Below are 14,739 nucleotides of genomic sequence, written 5' to 3'. Positions count from 1 at the left end.
CTGCACTAGGAAGTTTTCCCAGCAAAACTCGACTTCTGTGGGACCATGGCCACATTGCCGTGTTGTCCTGTCAAAGCTTCCCAGCTTGGCTGGTGTCTTTATTCCCCTTTCCAGACCAATACCAGGTTGTGTCAACACAGGTTTAGCCTCCCAGCACCCTAATGCAGGTCCTGCCCATATTATACCAGCCGGCAAAATTGTCTGGAAACAGTCCCACAATGTCCCAGTCCCTTCAGCCATGCACTGCCTCGCAGCAGTGCCCGCCCAACTCAGGACCAAAGAGATTTGACACCCAGACAAGGATAGGAGGTGACAGATTGGAACCACTTGGTTGAAGCCATGTAGGAGGCCAGAACCAAGACTAGGAGAGAGGTCTCCAGCCCAGCCCAGGGTCTTCTCCACCATCTCGCGTGGCATTTCCACACATGTCTACTTGCACCACGTGGGCAAAGGGGACACGTGCTTCAGTCTGAAGACAGGATGAGACTGGGTGGGGGGCATGGAGAAGTGTTTCCATTTGCCTGGAAGTGGAGCAGACAAGCCCTCCCTGCCTTAGGGGGGCCAGGTGGGGGAATAAAGAGGCTGGAATACTTCTCCTGATTGCATGGAGCCATTTCTGGTGTTTAGGTAGAGTGGGAGAAGCTGAGCCTGGCTTTCCCTCCCCCACCCTCCTTTCCCTTCCGCTTGCAGAGACCAAATTTAAGCTCCGTATCCAATAAAATATAAAAATAACACACCGCCCTCCCACTTAGAAAATCGATTCCTTCGGTTCCCCGCCCTGCACTGCCTTTAAATATCCCCATTTACATGCAGATTTGGTTGGCTCCAAACTAGAACAAATGCAGGGCAGGCTCAAGAGGGTGCTAGGGGAAGCCGGGGGCTGCAGGGAGGTGAGGGGCACTGGGCTCACTGGTGTCACTGGTCTCTCTGCTGTCCCCCAGGATGTGCAGTGGGAATATAAAGGAGGGGCAAAGCCCCTTTTGCACATGCTGTGCTGCTCAAGCCAACTGGGCCATACTCCATTGCCTCCTTGCTGGCTATACCCAGCCCTTCTGCTGCCCAGGGCCAGGGGCTTTGTCCCCGCTTCTGCATACCCATGCAGACCTCAGTCTTTACAGCCATAGCACACACACCCCATCCCACAGGGCTCAAGCCACTCATGAGCTAGTCATGCCCTCCAGTGCCCGTGGGCTCAGGGGGATGGTTAGAGGGGGCCATGTCACCGATGGCACGGTCAGCGAGGGACCCGGCTACTGAGAGAACCCATGAAAGGTGTGATGGAGATGGGAAAGGTCCGTTCCCACCAGAAAGTTTCCCCCCGCCTGTCACGGTATCACCTCTGCCTCCCAGAGCCCACAGGGTCTCTCACATGCATGCACCGCACTACAGCAAAGCCCCGGCGGGGCAGGCACAGCAAACACAATCACCCCATGGTGGAAGACCACCATGTGTTTTTGCAGCTCCAAATAGGGCAGGCATCTCCTAAAAGGCATTCGGGGCCTTTGGGGCCAGAAGCCACCAGCTTCGAGATGAGAAGGGGCCAGCCAGGCTGTGTAACACAAACCCTGCTGTTGCAACAGCTGCATACAGGTGAACCCCAACACTGAAAACCTCCCCTCGAGCTCAAGCTGCTCTAGGCAAGAAGAAAAACACCCCTGCATCCGCTTTCAACATGCAACAGCAATTCTTGCTCTCCGAGCACAGCAGTGCCCAGCTCAGAGACAAGCCAGAGCCAACACGCACTTGCCTCAACCATGGAGAGGGTTCCTGCAGCCCCCATGAGGTCCTGGGCTTGCCCTGGGGAAAGCAGGCTGCGCTTAAGGGGAGCAGTCTCAGGAGCCTTCAGCTAAGTACAGAGGAGTGGGAGGCAGTGCTAATCTCCTGGATCCACCCACCAGCATACCTGAGCCTGGGATCCTCCACAAGTGGCCGCATCTACACCAGACGCTGCCTGCACAGTAGCTCGTTGCTGCTGCACGGTAGCATTGCATGGCATGAAGCATGGCGTGACACTACTGCACAGTCAGCGTCGCCAAAAAGCTGTGCGGGGATGCTACCGTGCATTAACACTGGCTACTGCGCAGTCATTTGGTACTTGTGTAGGCAAGTCCTAAATGACGGCACAGTAACGACGCAGCCAGCGTGAAGCTGACGACTTTGCTTTGGAGCAGGGATTCCCCACCAGGGTGCTGTGAGATCCTTTCCAGGGGGATGCTCAGCATTAGCACTGTCAGGTGTGCAAACACCTGCCCGTGATTCACAGGATAAACCCAGAGATTTCCAACAGGAATCCACCGCGTCATCCTGCTGTGCGGTTGCTGCTCATTGTACTGAAGGAACGGCTCTGCTGCTTTGTGGGAGCCGAGGAAGGAGTGAAAGCGAGGAGCTGGCATGTTTCAAGAGGGGCTTTGAAGCTAAGGAAGGGGGCTTTGAGGCTGAAAAGGTCAAGCGCCATGGGCTTAGAAAGCATTTGAAGGAACCTCCACACCATCTGCAGCTGCAGGCAGCACTTGTCCTCTCCCTGGTTTTCCCGTGGCCTACAGGCTCTTACCCCAAGCCTGTCCAGTGGGAATCTGAGCCCCTGGCTTTACAGCTTGGTCACATCCAGGATCCCAGCTTATCCCACCAGCTTTGGCCCTGCCTGGCTCGTCTCGAAGCTTAGAACAGCTGAATTAATAGCTGAATGCTGCTTGTTGCCAGCACACACACTGTTAAGGGTTATTTCTCATGTTCCCAGTGCCCAGCTCCACGATACAGCTCTAAGGGCTGTGCATTGTACCCTGGTCTAAGACTGCTTTGAAACTTCCTGGAGCAGGAGGCCAGCGTGCTGGTTTACGCACCGGTCTGGGACTCGGAGCAGCTGCCCTCAAGTCTCTCCTCTGTCACTGCCTGCCTGTGTGACCCTGGGCAAATCCCTTCACCTCTCCCCGTAAGAAGGAGATGCCCCTGCCTTTGTCCTGCGCAGCTGTAAGTTCTGTGGGGCAGGGCTCGACTCCGACCCTGTACCTGCACAGTCCTGAGCACAACGCATCCACAGGAGGAGACACAAGTTCCCAATCTGACTGGTATATTTTGCATGCTGCTGGAGACACCCAGGCAGACCCCACATGGTTTGATCTATGAAGCTGGGGACAGATTCACAGGGGGATGCCGGGGCTTAAAGACACAGACCTAGTGGGATTGCCAATGTACCAGGGGAGTTAGGCATTTGCAAATCTTCTTGGGTATCTGTAGCCACCTAAATACCATTGTGAACCTGGCCTCTAGACCTGGCTGCCTGGACCTGGACCTGCCCCTGGAGCATCATCCCCTTTGAAGCACTTCAGAGGCTCTTCCACAAGCAAACTCTCAGAGCCCCGGAGGTGAAACCCAACTGAGCGCTGCCCAGAGGGAAGCTGCTGAATTAAGATGTCTATCCTAAACCAGAACGCTCTTTGTAAAGCCAGCGAGGCCTCCAGGGCCAGCCCCTCGCTGGGCAGGGAGGCCTGGCAGACAGCATCGTGGCAGACAAGCAGATGGATTGAAGTGCCCCGCCTCGTGCTGCTGCAAGGAGATGAGCCCAGGGCTGCCAGGCAGGTGTCCCAGAAGGAGGTCGCTACCAAGCACATTAGCAGAGGGGCCGGGAGCAGGAGCGCACGGTTCCAGCTGAGCCAGCGCACTAAGATCAAACACCCTGTTCCAGCAAACGTGCATGAAGGTAAAGCAGAGATGAAGCCGGGCGCCTCTGATGCTGCCGGGAACTGATGTGGTGCTCATGAGTCACCTGGGACCACGGGCACCCCTCTGTCCAGGCAGGCAAGAGGCTCATCGTCCCTGCGTACCACCCGCAAGGGTGAAAGAACACCACCCAGACCGGTCCCTGTGGCACCTGCTAATCAGGGGGGGCTCCAAAGACTTTGCCAGCCCCCAGGGCTGGGTGCAGCCCCTTTTGCAATGAGATCCTTGCCCTTGGATCAGACCGTGTGCCAGCGGGCCGCAGAGGGATCCAAGCACAGGGGCTGAGTGACAGGTTTGACAGGGACATCCTGGAGCTTCCTGAGGGCTCGCATACGTTTCAATTAACCTTTTTTATCCAACGTGCGCAGCACGTCAGCAGGCAGCAAAGGGCACCTGCCACACGACTGACAGGCCAGAGATAAGCATGGCCGTGTGGGGCGCGGGAGCCAGGCTGGAGGGGCCCTGGTGCTCCTCCCTGTTTGCTCTGTGCCAGAAGCCCATGGGGGACCCAGGGGTGGAAGTGTTTTTCCCAGGGGTAAGGTGTCAGGGAACCTGCTCCTACTCTGTGCCAGAGTTTGCAGGGAAAATGGGCAAATGTAAGTGTATGGGTGCAGGCCAGGGTATGTGTGTGTGTGTGTGCATGTGTATGCATGCACATATGTGTTTGCAGTGTGCACCTACACACCCATTTGCCTGTGAAAGCTTATACATGCAAGTGTGCATGCATATGAGAGAGTATGCAGTATGTGCACACATGTATCTGTGAGCATTTGTGTATGGGTACAAGTGCAAATGCACAGGCGTGTGCACTGCACACCGACACACCAGTTGCTCACATAACAGATCTCAATGCTTGCTTTAAACAGGGATGTTCTCCTGCAACAATCACCACCATCTGAAGAAGCTGCAGAGCAGCTCTGATCCCAGAGATGGAAGAGACATCCGTTGGCTAGAAAAAGGATAGGAACGAGGGAGGGTGTGTGGACAACGGGGCAGACGGGAGGAACAAGGAGAGCCAAAAATCATGGGCTTGGGCCTGTGCCCACTGCCTGGAATATCTGCATCTGGGAGCCAGCGGGTAGGAACCTACTGCAAGGGAACAGATCGCATCTAGAAATGATAGGTGCTGTCACCCGCAGAAAGGCAGCAATCACATATTTCAACTCATGACAGGAGGAAGAGAAAAAAAAAAGATGAAAGATAGATTTAAAGAAGTCACTTGAAGGGCTCCCAGGGGACCCATGCCAGCTTTGCACAGTGCTTAATTCCTTCCCCGGCTCTCTCTGTCTCGGGAGCTTGAGCTGTGCGGCAGTGGCTCCGAACTGCCCGGCACAAAACAAAACCCACAACGTTGGAGGGTTTCCAAAGAGGCGGATGTGCAGCCTGCTTTGCCACCTTTGCTTTCTTCCCGGAAAAATCCACCAAGATACTGCAAACCCTAAAGCGCCTTTTTGGTGGGACCCATATTAAACCAATGTTTTACACCCCCCCTGCCGGCCCATCCGCTGCAATGCACCAGCAGCTGCCAGCTGTGCCCCCAAGGCTGCTAAATATATAACTTGTGCTCACATCTCCACCCCGTGGCAGGCGAAGGCATGTACAACAACCAGCTCCTTGGAGCCGAGTCCTCTGAACGCACCAAAAAATAATACAGAATTAGTGCTAAAGTCCTGTCAGCCCCAGCAAATGGCCACGTTGACAGCCCTGGTTTGCTCCATGCAGAGGAAGCTGCTTTGCAGTTGATCCTAGTAGAGGCAGGTATCCCACCGTCCAGTTGGAGCTGGTTTGAAGCTTGCAGGCTCCCACTGGCTTCTGCAGAGGGTCTGGGAGTGGTTGCAGAAGTGGGCCTAAAGCCAGTATTTATCGGTGCTTCTGGGAATAGCTTCATCAGTGCCGCTCTGATCTGTTAGATGATCCCAGTGATTAACAGCGCTCACTAATCCGGGGAACGCTATTCTTCATTCTGGCAGGGATCTACACCATTACATTTCTCCATCCAAAATCTCTCGCTCAAGACAGAGGTTGGAAGGGAATCATCTCTTTCATTTTTTTTTTTTTGCTGAAATTAAATAGGCAACCGGGCAAGCACAAACAGCCTTTGCATAATCAGCTCCTTCCATCTATTTCTGTATCTCTTTGGCTATTTTTACCCCAGCAGAAATCTCAACAGAAGGGCAGAGCCAGTGAAAGGGCAATGGATGTCCGTGAAATGTGGGGCAGGGAGGGGAAAAAAAAAAGAAGGGATTTGAGAGACTGGCAGAGCCACCGATCGCAAAACCCATCGGGGCCAGGGGGATTAGCAAGGCAAAGGCTGGTGGAAAATCCCGTGCGCTAAGAATCTAATTTTCCACTTTCTGTGCCACGTTAATTCATTGTCGCACGAGCGCGTAGTTTGGCCATTTTGCTCTATCTCCGCATTAATCCCCTTCTTTACACCGAGGAACCAATCGACAAGACACAAAGAAAACAGCGTGACAAAGGCGGTGGCGGCGGTTTCTCGGACGGTAGATGGGCATCGGCAGCGACCAACGCAAGCCCTTGCACAGGGGCCTGGCGTTCACGACGCATTTAAAACTCACCCTTTGAAAATCAGGCCTGGTTTTAAGGGTTTTCAAGCTGGATCTTGAACAACGAAAATCAGCTGAGTAAAGGAAACTCGGCCTTGAAGGTGGCATCACGTGGGCCTCTTTCCAATAAAGGCAGTTGAAAACCAGGCTCCACGTGGAAGTAAAATAATATAAGCCTCTTGCCTCAACAGTGCATTCATCCCATAGAAGGCCAAAGCCGCTTGCAACGGGGGAGAGATGGAAATCACGTTCCCACCGCGCTGAAATGCAGCTACCTCCAAGTGCAACGTGTCGGTTGTTTTAACAGCACGCGGGAGCGGTGGAGGGCATCACCCTGAGCCCGCTCGCCCTTGCAAGAGAGAAACTCATAGTCGCTTCATGGCACCAAGACCCACACGAGTCAGCAGTGGCAATTCTGCCTAATTACTAAGACAAAACACTTTCAGTGCAACACTTGAGGTTGCACCCAGCACCGGAGCCGCGGGGAGCAAGGCGGAAGAGGAAGGAGAAGCGGAGAGAATAGAGCTGCCCATGTCAGAAACTTTCTCGCCCTGCAGCACGGCACAGGCATACGAATCCAGACTTCACAGGGGGAGCGTGCATCGTGTATGCACGGCGAGCCGCCGATACCCTACCAAGTGCACACACACCAACCAGAGAGTCAAGTACTTGAGCTGCCCTTTATCCATCTTAATGAAGTTCCACCGGAGCAACACAGGCTTCCAGCAGCCTGTTGTGTATTCCCACCCCCTCCGTTCGAAACTGCACATTTCGGCACAAAAATGGGGGGCGGAAAACACAAGACCTAAGGGCCCCGTTCGTAAACTACCTATAACTTCAGGGGAGCTTCATCAGCAAAACATGTTGTTAGTGCTTTGGACCTGCCGAGCTCCCAGCCTGCCCTGGCGTCAGACCCGTACGTGTGCGGAGCGCTGGCTTGCAGCAGCCGGGCGCTGTCTGCCTAAGCCTGATGTTGAAATAAAGCAGCATGTTGCTTCAGCTGAACGCTGACCCCGCAGCCAGGCCATAGGGAAGGAGCCGGCAGGAACTGCTTGTTCTCATGTATGCAGTAACAGCGGCTGCAAAGCCAGAGCGGAGTGGGAAAAATAAGTAGGGAATCCTATGGAGGGGATTGGCCAGTGGCATCTCATTAAGATGGACTGGAATATCACCCACCCATTGGGCTCCATCAGATCAACACTGATGGACCCAGCTCGGGAAGCCCCTAAAGTTGGCAGAAGTTGGGACGCAGACTCCATCGCCAAGCCCCCGTGAGAACCAGGCTAGGCTCAAAGGAAGTCTGGCATGGCTTGGCACGTGACTAATGACATGCCAAGGCATGGCATTACACCACAGGAGTGAACTTTTACTGGGTGGTCCTAACCTGCAGGCAGGACACCGGCTTCTAGCAGCTACTGAAAACCACCCATCAGCAATGAACCTCTTCTTGCATCACACCCCACCGTCGTGATGGACCTTCCCAGCCCATGACTTTATCAGTTGACTGGACATTCAGGGCCATATCCTCAGCAGCTGAAAAGGGACACAGCTCCATGGGCTTTGGTGCCATAATATGGAGAATGGTTTCAGTTTGGAGGCTACCGCCTGAAGTGACAGGAGGTGACAACTAAGCCCTTAATGTATCAGATCATTACCAGGTGCTGGAGAGCTGCCCGGAGGCTTGGAGCACATGGACCACAAGAGACACTGCCCTCTACTCCAGCGTGCCTCCTATCTGCCTCTGTGCAAGCTCCAACCTAGATGGCTGCCCAGGTGCCTTGCCCCATACAGATGCACCCAATACAGGTGCATGCGCCAAAAGGCCATGCCAGCTTCCAGCCATACAGCAACAAGGGGTCACTTTGAAGTGCCTTCAGAGGAGGAAGGATTTGAAGGCTCTTCCAAGCATCGAGGGAGAAAGGGGGAAGACAGGAATGCCAAAGCACAGCAGCAAGGAGGAACTGGCCCATCCCAGGCTTGAGTTGGTGGGTGCAAACCCTGCTTGGCATTCAGGCGAGTTGATCCCCAGGAAGTGACCACGTTTCTCCTGTTTCCAGCAGCCCTGGCTCATGGGGACAGAAACAGGGAGATGCTCTGGCCTTGGGTGTGACTGGGAGCCCAACCTGGGCTGGCAGCAAACTCAGTGTTCTGTAGGGAGCCAAGAGCGAGCAGCTGCTAAAATCCAAGCCTTTGATCTCTGCCCCCAAACCTGCCAGTCCCCAGTGCTGTGGCGGTGGCACGCAGGTGGAAGCTGGAGCCAAGGGAGAGGGAGGGAGCGCTGCTTCCTTGCAGTTTTTCCTGCATATTTTGGCATTTGCTGCCAACCTCCAGAGCGGTTTGTGTTGCTGGGAAGCTGCTGCATTGACTGCCCCAGATACCACAGTCCTCCAGATGGCTCGGTCCAACCACACCAATAAATGCACCCCGTGCCAAGCCTGAAGCCCATAGGTCATCCCATTGATACACATGTGGGCTAAACTAGGGCCTAACATCCAGAGCGGGGGCAGTCCAATGTGCCAACCGCATCCACCCCAGCCATGGGCATCTCACCCATGACAAGGAGAACCCCTTAAGGGGCATAGGAAGTGAAGTCAACTCCATAGCTGAGAAGCCTCTGGAGGGGATGGACTTGAAAAAGAAAGTCGTGCTCCTAAATCCCTGAGGACACTCTAGAAACCACCCCCTTGGCCTTTCTGTGGAGATCTCCAAGCATGACACTATTGCCAGCAATTGTCCTGGTGGATTTGTATTGTGGGCACACCTGCGAGCCACAAACATGCTCCACGTTCTGCCCAATTCATCTCAGGCAAGGCGCCCAAGGGGCCACACGGCAGGTACGGCTTTCTACCGCCCCCTCCCACAGATCAGTGACCCGAATGCATTTCCCAGCCCCGGCTGAGAAAGGGGGAAGAAAACCAGTCGCAACTTCCATGATTCAACCTGCAAGAGAACCGGCTGCTGGAGAAGGCAGGGCTCTTCTGGCTGCTGTTTCAATGATCCCTCGGCTGATTGCCGTTTGACTTGGTGCTAATGAGATTAAACTGGGTGTGAAAGGCATTTTCTTTCCATACACAATGGAGTTATCCAAGGGGTTTTTAATGGGGGAAATTTGGCCAAATGAGTGTGATTGGAACATCTGCTCATCCCCTACTTTAAATTGGCTCTTTCAATGCCATTGTTAAAGCCGGCGTTGATTCCATCGCTCTCTGATGGTTGCGAGGGAGAAAGGAGAACGGTTTCAAGAAGGGTAGAAAAGATGGATTCTTTAGATCAAGGCCCCTGTTGTTAAGTGGGGATGAATTTTGGCCGACCGAACAGTTAGGTGGACACTAACTGAGCCAGAAAAAAATGCCCCATAGAACCGAATGATACAGAATTAATGGTCCCAGGTTCAATTAATTCTATTGATGAATCACAGCAGAACTTCACTGTGCTGGAGGGTGCACACAGCAGCTAAGAAAAAAAGCAGTGCCATCCCCCCCGCCCTCCAAGCGCTTACAATTCAGGGGCCAAATCTTGCAACCCTGACTCCACCATAAATCCAATGGGCTCCAGCAGGGCTATTCATAGGAGTAAAGCTTTAGCAGCACAGAGCCTAATGGGGTGGGCAAAATGCAGCTAACGGGCTGGGTCCGGCCTGCCAAGGGATTTTATACAGCTTGTGATGGGTCCCTTGGCCCTGCCTGGCCCAGCTGTGGGGGGCAGCTGGGCTGTGGCACGTACAGCCAGTCCCGTCACCCCCAGGTGTGCAGAGGGACTGAAGTAGTGCAGCAGCTGGACTCACTTCCAGGCAGCCCCTGCAGCAGCAGCTGCTTCCAGCTCCCACTGCCAGCCTCTGCCACTGGACCCAGCCCTGATGCCTGGGTACCCTGGCCCATGCACCCTGCACTGACTGCCGGGGGCGCTGGACAGAGCGGGCAGGCTGGCGGGTAGGGTCTCCACGGGACCTGCATGGGCAGGGCACGCTGGGCCGGGTGGATGGCGGGGAGCGGCATCCGGGAGTGGGACAGGAGCCAGGATCAGGATCACGGGGCAGTGACAGGGCTGGGGGCCAGGGCAGAGCCACCATCCACTGCCTGCACGTCCCTACGGAGGGTGCCGGGTCTGCAGGCACGAGTGCGCGGGGAGCAGACTGGCTCTGCCCCAGGCCCCAGCCCCAAAATCAGGGGACGGGACATGGCTGGTGCTGACTCGGCCTGTGACAGCTCACCAAAGCTCCCTAAGTGGTCCTCTGGCCCAAATAATTGCCCACCCTGGTCCTAAGGGTACCTATAGCATCCTCTCCATGCACAGTTGCTACCCAAGAGTCAATGACTGCCAAGGGGAGCCTGCAGCAAGCAGGACTGTGCAAGGAGAGGCAGGTGAAATAGCGCCGGGGCTCAGGGAAGGGGCAGAGCATCCTCATTCTCTCTGTAAGGAGTCGCCAGAAACAGCACTGCCGCTGTAACACCTCGGCCCTGCCTTTACTAATTATCAGTGCTTGTTATGTAGCTCTCCTGAGCCCTGGAAGAGCGGATGGTAAAACCGCTCCCCCACGACGGCCAGGCAGGCAGCCGGGTGGTGCTTAATTACCAACTTCCTGCACATGCGGCGCGGGGACCAGCCCCATGCCCAGCTCACCGACTGACTCATTTCTCTACATTATTAAGCTAGCCACGTGGCATCCTCCTGCCCCTCCGCTGCCTCTGCACCCAGCGCTGGCTCAGCCTGCCCGTTCGCAGAGGCAGGGATGGTGGATGAAGCGCACAGCTGGGAGGCAGGAAGACTGGGGTCTGTGTCTCGCTTCGCCACTGACCCAGTGAGCGACCTTGGTCAGGTCCCCTCCACTTCCGTTTAAGCACCTGCAGTTTGCTTAGGTAATAAAGCCAGTAAGGCAGGGTCAGCACTTGCTGGGATATCAGTGCCTGGCCCTACAGGCCCCAATTCCAGCTAAGCGTGCCCCGTGCTACTACTGCTACCACTACAACAACAAATTATTATGATAATAATAATAATAGTAACAACAAATAATGATGATGATGAAGACAATGATCGTTGACGATGATAATAATAATTTTTAAAAATTACCATAATTTCTCACATACAACACACACCTTTCTTGCAAAAACCAGCTGCTGGAAATTGGATGGATGACCGCGCTGGAGTTCAAGGATCCGTAGACACAAGTCAAGGAGCGCTAGCTGCACGCTCGGTGCTTACCAGCCCACAAAACCTGAGGGTGTGAAGGTACAATCGTGCTGCGGTGCTGGTGGAGAGGAACAAAAGGCACTGATAGCAGAGAGTGCTGGAGCACTCGGGGACACCACAAAGCATGCAATCAAATACCACATCGTGCAATCCCCCCAGCCCAATGCTAGGGCATTGCAGCAAAGAGGGTGCTGCCAGCTGCTGAGGGTAAAGCCCGAGCAGCTTCAGCCTGTGAGGGGAAGAAATGGGGTGGATGTGGACGGCGGGCAGTGGGTGCACAATCCCAACAAAGCTGGGCTGGTGACAGGCACTGCTAGGTCACCCAGACATAGAGACCACGCTATAGACCGCGGTGGGCAGGTGAGCAGACAGGCCTGCCAGGACACAGCTCAGGCTGTAGCCAGAGACAGTACGATGGCAGGCAGGGCCTAAGAAGAGCGCAGGGCAGGGGTAATGCCATAACTGAGGCTAGGACTTCATTGACTGTATTGGGATGGAGCAGAAACCCTGGCTATGGCTGCTGAGAGCTGCAATTCATTGGGTGGCAAGTGTGGGAGCGTGGCTGATTGATGCCCCTGTCCAGCTGAGCTACAGGGCACGGGATGGATGAGTCCACAGGCATGCAAAGAGGGGCAGAGGGGGCTCCACAGAGGAGCTATCAGGGCTCTGGGTAAGGGAAGGGGGATCCAGGTGAGCGGCACATGCCTGCCAAGCAGCGAGAGACTAAAAGGTTTTGCTTACCTGGCTCCAGAGCTGTTAAAACAAGACAGAGAGCAGGGTTTGCTCTGGAGAGGGACCCAGCGTCAGAACCCAGCATCCACGCAGCCCTAGCCTGGGGCAGGAGCTGCATCCTGGCATTGTCTTGCTAGGAGCCTAAGGGGGAAACAAATAAGTGGGTGAGATGGGGAGTAGATTTGGGATGCCGCAGAAGGGTGAAGTGCAGGGGTCCCAGCTGCCTGGGGCCAACTAGATAGTTTTGCATGTAGCTTCGCTGAACGCCAGCTGGAGCTGAGAACGGGCCGGGGGGTTGACCCTACACCCGGGGTGCCAGCCTATCCCCCAGCTCTGCCCCCATCAGTCACTATAGCTTCTCTCTTCCACCCTGGGCAGGTAACAAACAGCCCGAGCAGCTGCACGAGCAGCTCCTTGCCCAGTCTTTGTACGGCAGAGAAAGACATGAACGAGCAATTCATCCACGGCTTGTCTATTAAAGGAGACCGACAGCTAGGCGTGGGGACAGAACCAGCCGTGGCTTTTGGTATTCCCAGAAGCATCAGCTCAGATCAGGCCTCACTGTGCCACACGCTGCACAGACCCAGAGGAGGAAATCGTCCCCAGCCCAAGGAGCTGACAACCTAAAGGGGCAAGACAGTGAAAGGGAAACTGAGGCACAGAAAGGCAAAGTAACTTGCCCATGGTCACACAGGGAGTCTGTGGAGGAGCTGGGATCTGAATCAGGTGGCCCATACAGCAAGGGGGGAAAGGGAGTTATCCTGAAGGAGAAATGGTGAAGAGGTGGGAAGGCAATGAGGCATCGCCGACACCCGCGCCCACAGCCCCCAGCCCCGAGGCGGTCTTAAGCTGTTGCACCCAGCGCGCAGCCCCTTGCATGACAGTGGATCTCCCTCCTGGCCAGCTGCCTGGCCACCCTCCATCTCTGCTCAGCTAGACGGTGGAGGGTGGGGCATCCGGGCAAGGCTGAGGTGGCTTCCTCGGCTTCAGAGAGTTGCGTCTCCCTTGAGCAGAAGGGCTCACTAATGACAAGAATCTCCAGCGCGGCAATAAAGGTACAGCTTCATTTCTCCGCTCCAGTGCCATGGCAACCTTTCATGACTTTGCTTAATTACAAAGACAGGTTTTCTCCCCTGGAGCGGTCACCTCCCCTGGGCCCACACAGTGGGACGAGATGCACCAGGAGGAACTCCGGGCTTGCTAGGCAGAAGCGAGCTTGGATGGGAACGGAGGGCTGCAAAGCCCTTTCATTGCACCACGGGAACCCGCTGCTCTGCCTTTGCAAATCTGCAGATTGACTGGAGGGGGGTACAGAGGAAGCCCCTGTGCTGAGCAGTACCATGAGCTGGGCCAGGAGTCTGCCAGGCTGAGAGCCCAGGACTTCCAGAGCTAAGGCTGGTCCATTCAATCCAGCATCCTGTCTCCAGTAATGTCTGTCACCGAATGCAACCGAGGAAAGTGAATCTTCCCCTAATATAGAAGTACTCAGCCTCCGGCCTATGGGCCAGATTCAGCCCACGGACCTTCCTGCAAGTCTGGCAGCAAGGGAGCAATGGCAGTGCTAATTGCCGCTCCCCAGCTGCCATACCTCCAGACCTGTGGGGAGCCCCCAGGCCGGGTGACGTGGGCCTGAGCACTCGATTACGCTGATGCAAGGTGGAGCCAGCACATGGGGCCATCCAAGGCTGGATCCAGCTGGTGTGCAGCTGGATGCAGCACTTGAGATCGGGCTGCACGTCAGATCGCACCCATGGACCAACCCTGCACTGGATCAGGTTTACAGACCGACCCCATGCATGGGATCCGGCCCACGGACTGGCCCCGTGCCACTCATTCCTGCCCTATTGCATCTAGTAGTCCAAGCATCACTACAAGCGGTCATGTTCTTTCCTGACACACGCTGCCCTTGGCTTGCACCCGGGGCCATAGCAATGCCCGGCTGCCATGCAGAAGGGTGCGGTTGATCCCACCCCATTACCCAGCTCTGGAACAGGACAGGAAGCGGTGATCGACTCCTAATGACTTCCTGCGGCATCTCGTCAGCTGCCGTTAACCTTGGCTGGACGGGAGGGCATGGCTCTGCTCCGGGTTGAAAGAAGTAGGGTCTGGGATAGAAGAGCCCTGCAGGGAAACTTGAGGAGTGGTGTCACCAGTGGGAGGAAGCATCAGCTGAGCTTTACGTTGCATTATTTCCACTGCTGCTCACGAATGCCAGGAAGTGGGTGAGCTTGGGTGCCAGCCCAGAGCGTAGGTGTTGTGTGTGCAAGGCAGGGGCGGATCTCAGCCTGCTGACGCTCAGGCTTTGATCGTTACTCAGCAGCCTTCCTGGGTACCACGCACTCTGCCATCTCCTTCTCACGACACGTCAAAGCCTTGCGCCCACCCGCACGCTGGGGAACAGCAGGGGTTCGTCTGCTGACCCTGATCAACGAATGCATCCCACATTTCCAGCACGCTGGCTGGTTGCCGCCCGCGAGCTGGCTGCACTTTGGGGGCACGGCTTGCAAACTCGTGTGGGCTGAAAGATGCTGCGGCA

General features: G+C 55.4%; 1 protein-coding gene across 3 annotated transcripts in view; it reads right to left on the bottom strand.

Moving 5' to 3' along the window:
• The window catches only part of ADGRB2 (adhesion G protein-coupled receptor B2), a 190,606-nt gene that overhangs the window by 118,082 nt on the left and 57,785 nt on the right, over positions 1–14,739 (bottom strand). For all 3 annotated transcript variants that reach the window (XM_059729584.1, XM_059729586.1, XM_059729585.1), the window contains exons 2-3: positions 12,213–12,344; positions 11,378–11,529 (exon numbers count right to left, since the gene is read on the bottom strand). The gene's annotated coding sequence lies outside the window, so the exon portion shown is untranslated. The remainder of the gene's footprint in view (positions 1–11,377; positions 11,530–12,212; positions 12,345–14,739) is intronic.

This window comes from Alligator mississippiensis, chromosome 6 (assembly GCF_030867095.1).
Source record: "Alligator mississippiensis isolate rAllMis1 chromosome 6, rAllMis1, whole genome shotgun sequence".
Taxonomy (NCBI): Eukaryota; Metazoa; Chordata; order Crocodylia; family Alligatoridae; genus Alligator; species Alligator mississippiensis.
This window is presented reverse-complemented; position numbering and strand designations above follow the sequence as displayed.